The 10,104-nt window shown below is 36.5% G+C and overlaps 1 protein-coding gene across 1 annotated transcript in view; it reads left to right on the top strand.

Annotated features, from left to right (window-relative positions):
• The first annotated feature begins 1,671 nt into the window (after positions 1-1,671).
• LOC145662671 (putative fatty acyl-CoA reductase CG5065) overlaps positions 1,672-10,104 on the top strand; it is a 154,203-nt gene continuing 145,770 nt past the window's right edge. The window contains exon 1 of the mRNA XM_081728484.1: positions 1,672-1,864. The gene's annotated coding sequence lies outside the window, so the exon portion shown is untranslated. The remainder of the gene's footprint in view (positions 1,865-10,104) is intronic.

The following is a 10,104-nucleotide window of genomic DNA, read 5'->3' as shown; positions in this document are numbered from 1 at the left end:
GAACATCAGATCGAATGCCTCGTATATATACACACACATACCTCGTATATATGTGTGCTGCTTTGGGTGATGAACGATCTGGATTTTCACAGCACAATCAATTGCCTCCAAATAATCTCATATGTAGAAGTCGAATGACGTGAGGTCAGGGGAACTTAGTAGCCACTTAAGTAGTCTCTGATTGCCTATCCACATTACAGGGAACTACATTTCCAGGTACTCCCAAACTGCGTTGGCGTAGTGGATCGGGACGCTGTATTGTTGGAAAAATTGGGGAAATGCCTCATCGGGTGAAAGAATGTTGGAATAACGGACTGATCTAACAGCTGCTGATATTCTGGACTTCGATGATGAAGAATAATCCAATGAGCCATGCATCCCATATCCTCCAAAAGACCAGGAACTTTTCCTTTCCATGGTCACACCGTTGCCTTCAGATTAGCAACCATTCTTAGCTTCCGCTACTGTCAATCGATATATATCGCATGAGCTCTCTCCCATTTTAAAAAATGGACTTTGATGCAAGGTAGCGGGCTTCTAAGATAAGGACCAACTAAGATAGTGACCAAAAAACTTCGATCGACCGAAAATGACCATTTTGGTGTTTGTCCAGTCGACGTATCCATACACACGATCCACTTACAGCATCTATTCTCATGTTACGGGTAACCCTGTAGATTGAAAGCTAAGAGGTTAACTCATAGTACTCATTATTGATTCATTAATTTTAAGCTGTGAAAACTTCTTATTAATTTATATCAGAGGCGGATCCAGGGATCGAGGTGATCGCTCCCTTCCCCCCAGAAGCGGAAAATTTCTTATTTTATATATAAATAAAACCCATCCCAGAGTTTGGAGCTCTTAGAAGTAGCTCTAAGCAGCAGTATTACAATCCACCGCCCCTCCCCCAGAAATCCATCCTGGATCCGCCACTGATTTATATGCAAATATTAATTGACAAAATTCAAGTAATATGTTTAGAAATAGGCGTAAAGGACTCAATGGATCAGTGAAAGAGTGTTAATTTTCTGGTGCGAAGGTCTCTGGTTCGGTTCAAGGTAAGACAAGTTTGTGATGTTCAACATCGTATCCGTTAGTGATTATTTTCTGTTGTTTTCTCAGTTTCTTCCATTCCATCACTTCTCCCTTCATTACTCATTGTTTCCCCTGTAGGCTATATTTTTCCTTGAATTTTCCAGGCTGTACCATGCTACTGTTACATAAAAAATCTTCTCATGACAATATTAGAACTAATTGTGTGTTTTTCTTATACATACGTGTTTTGTGTGTGTTCTTATGCTCCACGTGAATTAACCAATGCATGTCAATGTAATTAATGTTATGTAAGATGTGTTATACTATTTAATTGCAATCACTCTTGAGGGCTGGAAGGTAATCCAGAAATTTTCAATGATGAATTGTATACTGCTGTCTATATGTTCCACTTTTCTCCACAAAGAGATAACCAAGATGACATGTCCATACACTATAGCTTTATCCACGATAGTTATGTTTTCCCCCCTCATCTCTATATTAAAAAGAAATTTTTAAAAATAAGGGGAGTGGGTGTCATTTACTATCGACATCTAGCGCTGAAAAAAAGAAAGATAGAGAGAGAGGCGGAGTTTAAAATATTACGTCATAATGTTTGGTTGAAAAGTGGACACTTCATTAGAAGTAGGTTATGCCGAATTGCCTCTGTTGCTGCTCAAGGTGTAACAGTGCGCATATACCACCAGAAGTTTTCGGTCGGTGTGTGTGTGTGTATGTGAAAAAGAACACAATTAAAACGGTGACTGTTTTCCTTCATGATCGGCAATCTTGACAGAAAGATTTTTCGAAGAATACTTCAATCTCAGAAGACGTGAGTACCATTGTTTTTTTTTTTTTTTTAATAAGCTTTTAATACACTTTGTATTTCATTTAATTTGCATATGTATTTGATTTAATTAATTAATAGTGACAGAACAGTCAGTGGTGTGTCGATGAAAGGTGTTTCCCTTCCTTTAAGAAAGAAGAAACAAGTGTGATGAGACATGCCCGGCCGTGTTATTGAGAAATGTTGTATTCAGCTTCCGGTATATACCAGTCTTCCTGGAATGTTATCCATAATTTTTCTCCAGTAGCAATAGCAGGTGAATTTCTTGAAAGAAATCCAGTATTTCTTGTTTTGTCTATGTGGAATCTGTTCTCCAAGTAAGGATGTGGTGTGGACAGCTTATCTCACTAAACTTTGACTGCGCCGAGCCGAAAAAAAATCCAACACCTCAGGAAAATCAAACCGGAAAAGGCTGTAAGCTGTCAGCTTCAGGTTACAAGAGATGTAATTTTTTCATTGTGTTTGAGTTCTATGACGGCGCCAGACTGAAATTAATAGGGAGCTAATAAACTATATTTTGACAAATAGAAGACTGACAAATATTACAGGCAGATTGAATAATAATAATAATAATAATAATAATAATAATAATAATAATAATAATAATAATAATAATAATAATAATAATAATAATAATAATAATAATAATAATAATAATGTGACAATTTGTCTTAGTACATCTTGCTAAAGTAATACCCACTGGTTTATAGAAAATAGCGTGCGCGTCTTTGCTGCATGGGGTCACGGGCCCGATTCCCGGTGGGTGAACATTGAATGTATTACGGTAGTTCAGATTGCACCCTAATAGAAATGTAGATCCATGCATCATCAGGCCCGTATTTAGGTAGGTGCTATTCTGTGCTCGAGCACAGGGCGGCAGAATTTAGGGGACGACAAATTTCTTATTTTTTTAAATGATATGAAATGAAATCTTTAAGTTTTACGTCCATGGTTATGCTGGCGAGGCTAAAGGAGACGGTGATGATGAGAAATGAATGAAATGGTGGAATGAAGAAAGTGGGAGAAAACGAGAGAACCCCGAGAAACAAACGTACACGGCGTTTGTCCACTACAAAGCTCACTTAGGGCAAGCTGGGATCGAACCAAGGACCCCATGGACCAGAGGTGAACGCTCTACCACTGAGCCACGGCGGCTCTGAGGGTTTATTTAAAGATTCACAATAAAGTAATATTTAAAATAGCAACCGGAGAGTCCCGCACAAGCGCGAGGAAATATGTTAATGTGTTTAATTTGCTCTAATTACAGTAGTTACTAATTAGCTAGCTTATCTGATTATTTTTAAAGTCATTCTCTCTCACTTCTATCCAAGGGGAGAGAATGAACTTGAACATCATGAAAACTGATATCGTTAAACTTAGCGACCTCGAAAACTATAAATTCAACACTAATATCTGTCGTTTTCGATTACTTTTAAAATCTCGCCCCCTCCCTGAGGGGTGGAGTATGACCTTGAAGCTGAATTGGATTAAAACTGTCACTATTCATCTCAGCAAGCCCAAAAAATATGAATTCAACTCTAATATTGGTCGTTTTCGGGGGGGGGGGCAAATTTTGTGCGGGGCGGCAAATTATTTAGAGCACAGAGGCGCACAATATATAAATACTGCTATGCATATTTATATATTATGCTATTATGATGCATAATACTGCTATGCATCATCATAGCCTCGGTGCTTAAAAGGGTCTTTAAATTTCAACAAACAAATATCTTGCTAAAAGTAGTTTTGATTCGAACGTAGCAAAACCAATGATTGTGTTTAGCATCTTAATTGAGTTAAACAAGTATTACAGTCTGAAACAAGTGGAGATACATTTTTAAAGTAGAATTCACGCCTCCTTATATGGAAATCAAATGCAGTCCCTTACACCAAAGATGGTCATCAAATACAGACATCAAATACAAATCTTTAAGTTTTACGTCCCGCGGTTGTGCTAGCTAGGCTAAAGGAGACGGTGATGATGAGAAATGAATGAAATGGATTAACTAAGAAAGTGGGAGGAAACGGGAGAACCCGGAGAAAATCCACACAGACGGTGTTTGTCCAACACAAAGTTCACTTGGCGCGAGCTGGAATCGAACCAAGGATCCTACCATTGCTTTTGTATATAAGTAATTTAACACAATATCGGATCTGATAAAAGGAGGAGATGTACAGTGCCTAGAAATATGCTATTTATTTATTTATTTATCTTTAAACAAGCACTAAACACGACTTCTGAAAATAGGAAAGAAAGAAACCTCTTATTTTCAAACACACTAAATTTGTAAGAACACATCTTTTATAAATCCAGGGAGATTAAACACTCTTTTAAACCCCTCGGAAAAATATCGGCAGCTAGTTGCATCCTTGTTTGCTGTGGTAGATCTAGAAGGTAAACGCAGGGGGTGCATCCAGAACCCAGATTATGATAAATATATCATGAATTCACTATAAACGTCCAAAACTATATAAATAATAGCTTATATCATTTTGTCACTCAAGAAACTGGGGAGGTTAGGCACCCGTCCCCGAGCTAGATCCGCCACTGCTTGTTTGTTGTTATATGTCGATATTTAAAATCCCGTTCTTAACATCGAGTTGATATGAGAGACTTAGGCCTATTGTTTAAGGTGGAATTTAAACCGCTGTAAGCGTTCAAATTTTAATATTCTTCCAATGGGGGGGAAAAAACCGAAAACTCTGTGTATCAAAGGCGCACGCTCAAGCCATGAGATCAGCGGGGAGGGTAAATGGTCGTATTATGCAGCTATGTGTTAAAAGTGAATTTGTTTAATCCAATAGAGTCAATCTTGAGTCTACTTGACGCCTCGTATATTTAGTATGTTTGGAGTGAGTACTATGTGATAGGAAGCTGACACGTATCAAAACACCATTTTTTTTTTAATGAAAAATAAAATGAAATTTCTAGTTTAACATCCCACGATTATGCCCTTTAGGTTAAAGAACAGGGATGATAAATGAAGGGGAATAAAAATTAGAATTATGAAAGTATTGGTTAAATATACGAATGTTGGAGGAAAGGAGAAAATCTTGGACGTGATCATCACAATTTACATGGCTTGAGATTTACAACTACTATACTCATTAGACATTTCATTTTACAATTTATAGATTTTCTGTACTCCAAGGATTTCATATATTCTGACGCAGGCCCGTATCCAAGGGGAATCTAGGAGGCCTACCCCAAATTTTTACCGTCCCCCCTAAAATTTTCACGGTAGTCTTGCAAATGAACTATATATGGTGATGAACTATAATATGGTTGGTTCGCCCTCCCTCCTAGCTTCTACCGGTCCCTCCCTACATTTTGGGGCTGGATACCGGCCTGTTGACAGTCGAGCTATAAGGGAGGTAATAAACAATTGGGAATGTTACCCAAACCTAGCTTCCTTGTAGCGCGATTCCTGGTGACATGAGTCAAGATAAGTTTTGTGTTCCTAATCGGAGTCTCCTGTAAATTCACACCAATAACTCAATTGATAAATAGGACTACTTGATAAATATAGGACCAGTTTAGACATAGTTTATCAAGACTTAAATACTAGAGGCATTTCGCCATATAAAAATGTTCAGATTGAACATATCACTGGAAAAACTGATAAATTAAGAAGCTTTACAACTACAATCCATATTTTAATGATGAATTTCCTTTTAGTGCACTTAGCGTTGAATGTTGTTTATGTGGATAATTTCCCAGCTTTTGATCATATCTTTCTCTCTTTATTATGAGCAACGCTTGATTATGTTTGTTTACAGTTTATAGTAATACCGAAGTTAAGAGACGTAAAGTTTGAAAGGTCCTACTGGAAATTGAATGCAGATCCAGGCCCGTAGCCAGCTCGAAAATTTAGGGGGGCCGGTGGAAGTTAGGGGGGGCCCGATCCAAAAATATTAGTTCATTCCATATTATAGTTCATTTGCAAACCTACCGTGAAAATTTTAGAGGGGCCCAGTAAAAATTTAGGGGGGGCGGCGCCCCCTAGACCCCCCTGGATACGGGCCTGTGCAGATCTATCGTAACACTTTTTAGTAATAGTCAATTATACATTTCAATGTGTGGCCAACCCCGAATTTCAATTATATACATATAAGCAGAAACGTTGCTTAGGGTAGAGCAAAAGTTGGGTAGAAGATTACTCGAAGACAAAGAACAAACACTCATGTCTCTGGAAAAAATGTTCACGCTCGGATGAATTTCCAAGTGTGCATTTTATTCTAATTTGAGAATCTTATGTCCAATGAGACTATTTTAAACGTATCTTCTATTTATTAACACATCTATAAATAAATATAAATATCCCATCGGAGATATGTTTAAAAATAGTTATATTCGATTTAGGATTCTCAAATTAATTTAAAAAGCCCAACTAAAAATGTATTCAAGCGCGGGGCATTTTTTACCAGTACCATGGGCATTAGTTCTTCTAGGAGGTGAGTAAAAATTCATAGCACAGAGGCATTCCTTGGATGTCCAAGAGACGTTAGTTTCGACATTTTTAGATCTCCATGAGAAGTCCCATTTTTGCCAGTGGATGTTCCGTTGACATCTTGTGGAAATCCAGGTGTCTGTTTATGTCCCAGGAACTGAATTTTGTGTGGGGTTCTTGTGGGACTCTTTTGGTTTCTTTGCGGGATAATCACAGGAGTACCTTTGGACATCCAATTACTGTCCAGTGATAGAATAATACCATTGAAATCCAAGGGAAGTCTCATGAAAATTTCCTCCTCAAAGTTTCTACTGCGAACCTGGATGTTCGAAATAGGAACGAGGCCTGTTGATTGTCTAAAGGACTTCCCGTGACCACATGCTATGCGAAGATAGTACTGATTAGACTAGCTTGAAATATAAGACCCAATTGAGACGTTTTGTTTCTGCAGCTATAGACTTTTTTTTTGTGCTTCGAGTTTAGTAGGATTATGCAATGAGCCTTATAAGATTATAGTGTTAATATGTCCGTCCGCTCATGACTATGACTCTTGAATGAATGTCATGGCAAATTCAATGTCAATGGTTATACTCCCAGCCATGACAGCCTTTGACAAGATAGGCCGGTCAAGTAGCCTTTAGTTGGATTATATGTTGTCAGCAAATTGGCTTTCTTTGCTTTCTTTCTATTGGTTTAACGTCCCACGCTATACGCCGAGGCTAAGGAAGACGATGGTGATGATAATGAACGAAATGATGGAATGAACAAAATTGGAGAGAACGGCTGAATCCCGAGAAAACTCACGCACATGGTGTTTGTCCACCAGAAAAGTCACTTGGCGCGAACTGGGATCGAACCAGGGACCCTACACACAAAATATGGGCACCCTAACACTGAATATCGCGGGCCCTCCTTTTCTACTTCTGGATTTCTAGAGTTGACTTCGATACTTTTTAGTTAAAGTAGTACCCAATTCCCCCACGATGCTTGGCCATTGCCGAAATTCTATACTATTTACCAGGAATAAAGTTGGAGACCAATATGTCAATGATTCACATGCTAAGCACTTTGCTGTACGGGAGCTAATATAGATACTTCGTTCATTTCTCTTCAATGTTGAGTTTATCACTCGGAGGTACTACTGACTGTTAGTTCATTGGTTGGACTGGAGTTCAGCATCTCGACTGTATGAGACGTGGATGTACAACAGCTACCATCAGGAATTGAACCCGAATCTCTCACGTCAAAGTTAAGGTAGTGTATACTATAGTTATTTCCTTAACTATTCCATCGTTTTCATAATTTGTAAATATTTTACTACAGCAGAATCAGCCAATCTTATTTATAATTGCAATAGAAACCCTGTTAAAAATGGATACATAGTTTTTCAAAAATGATTGGTTAGAATTTTTATATATATATATATACTGGAAAACCTTGGCTAACGCAATTACAAAAATTTTGGATCATAAACAAGTCTAAAAATGAAATGAAAATGATATTATGTGTATGATGTAAATAATATAGAAAATCCTTTTAAACATATAAAAGTTATATATACATTAATTCGTGTAATTGTAATTTCTTTAATTGTAAATGAAAAATTAAATCTTTAAGTTTTACGTCCGAATGTTATGGCTTATGGGCTAAAGGAGATGGATGATAAACGAAACTGAACGGTTATGAAAGAAACTGATGGAATGAGAATGAGGGAGGAAATGGGAAAACTGTGACATATGTCTGTCTTACTACAAGTAAGTTACAGAGAAAATTATCTCCGTTGCTTGATATAAGCAGAGGAACAGTTTGGAATACGAGAGAGAATAGGATCAATTTGGAGTGTGCGAATTAAGGGAGAACAAAATGATTTGAGAAGAAAGTGACAAGGTCAACGGCGAAATTTAGTGTAAACACTGAGGTTGCCAATTTTCCTGTATTTTCTGTATTTAATTAACGCGCTTTTATAAGTTGAAATGGCTTCTTGTAATTTTCAACTTGTCTAATATTATATATATATATATATATATATATATATATATATATATATATATATATATATATATATATATATACTGAGTGGCACTAGTCTTTGCAGACCAGTTTTAGTGAGTCTCTATCATATACACTGAGTTATTAACATAAAGAATCAAATTAGCATTGGGATTTGAATTGCTAAATTGTGAATTATTTTGAGATAATTCAAGTTGCCCAAATGCTTTCAAGCTACAGTAGGCTTGTTTGGTGTCCCTCTCCTTACGTCCTCTACATTGAAGTGAATAACAGCTCGCATTCTGAAGCATATACTGAATGCAGCACTTTTGCCTTCAATGGTTAAATACAAACACACAGTATTAATGGATTTTCTTCCTTTATCCACTCCGTTCGGAGTTAAATTTCCAAAATCCTTCTAAAATAATAAGATATTCGTATTCAATGCCTCATTCAAAAATTGGGTATCTATTCTTTTAAAAGAAAAGCCTCAACCTTTGTTTGAATTCGTCATGTTGCATACAAGCAACTGAATTATATATTAAATGAAAACCTTGCATATACTACACATATTAAATATCGTATCTTTCCATAAAATGATTCGCAAGAAATGTGTAATAATAACTACATTTGACGCATATTCTCTTCAAGATTGAATTTTCTAAAATTAGATAGATTATATTTTACAACTTGCCTCAGACGATGATCAATTATAGTACCAAAAAGGGCCTCAAAGAAACGGTTGTTCTCCGTTATCTGTTTATGATACATATATTTAAATGTAAAATGTCACCATGTATTACTGTGGATAATACTTTCATTTTCTGTCTCTTTCTTTTTCTCTCTCTCTCTCTCTCTCTCTCTGCGTTTTCCACATCTGAACTACATACGAGTTGTACTCTCTACAGAGAAAAATTTCCTTACTACATTTCGTACGTATATGCGCGGTGGTTAAGGAGGTATAATATGAATAATTGTAAACTTGCTCCTCTTCCATTCGTTTGAGCTTCAATACCCAAAATCCGAACAATTGAATAATATATTTGTATATTATATATCAAAATGATTCTCATATACCAACTTTGTGTCCGTACGCGCAATGGCTGGTGAAATTTCAAATTCCTCTACATCATTCACTCTGAATTCGTCCAACTAAAAGCTTTAGTCTGCTTTTATAAATAGTAAAAATAATCTACTTTTCCAGATACCGTAGCTTTACATCTAGCGGTTCAAGAGAAACGTATGAATAGTGATAGTGAAATGACTCACCCTTTACTTTCACCCTCTCACTCCTGGCACATACTTTCTTTTTCTTTCCTTTGGGTTGAAGTTTCAAAAATTGATCACTTATAGCATGCAGAAGACGATGACTAGTTATCAAACTAAAATGATCGAAACCCATGAATTACGTCAATTTTGGATGATGGAGCCCTCAAGCGTATGTTCTCTTTTATATTAATTCATTCAATATAGACGAATATTTATTGAAAACATTGTTCATTGGTAATGTGGGGAATATAAAAGAAAGAGAGAGAAGAAAGAAACATAAAAGAATCTAAAATGAAAATAAGAAGTATTAAAGACATTTTATTAATGCAGATATGGAGATACAAATGCATAAAAATAACTCGCAGACCACAATGCATGAGAATCTCGAGTGGATGTGGGTCTTTAACATCGCGACGCTTTGCAGAGATCCAAACAAGTATTTGCTCGTGTGTTATAATACTCTAGTTAACTAGTAAGAAATACACCTGTCTTTTTATTTTTAAAGATGAGTTTGTG

The sequence above is a fragment of the Thermobia domestica genome, chromosome 10, assembly GCF_964235325.1.
Source record: "Thermobia domestica chromosome 10, izTheDome1.hap1.1, whole genome shotgun sequence".
NCBI lineage: Eukaryota > Metazoa > Arthropoda > Insecta > Zygentoma > Lepismatidae > Thermobia > Thermobia domestica.
The sequence above is the reverse complement of the archived record's forward strand: the minus strand, read 5'-3'. Positions and strand labels throughout refer to the sequence as shown.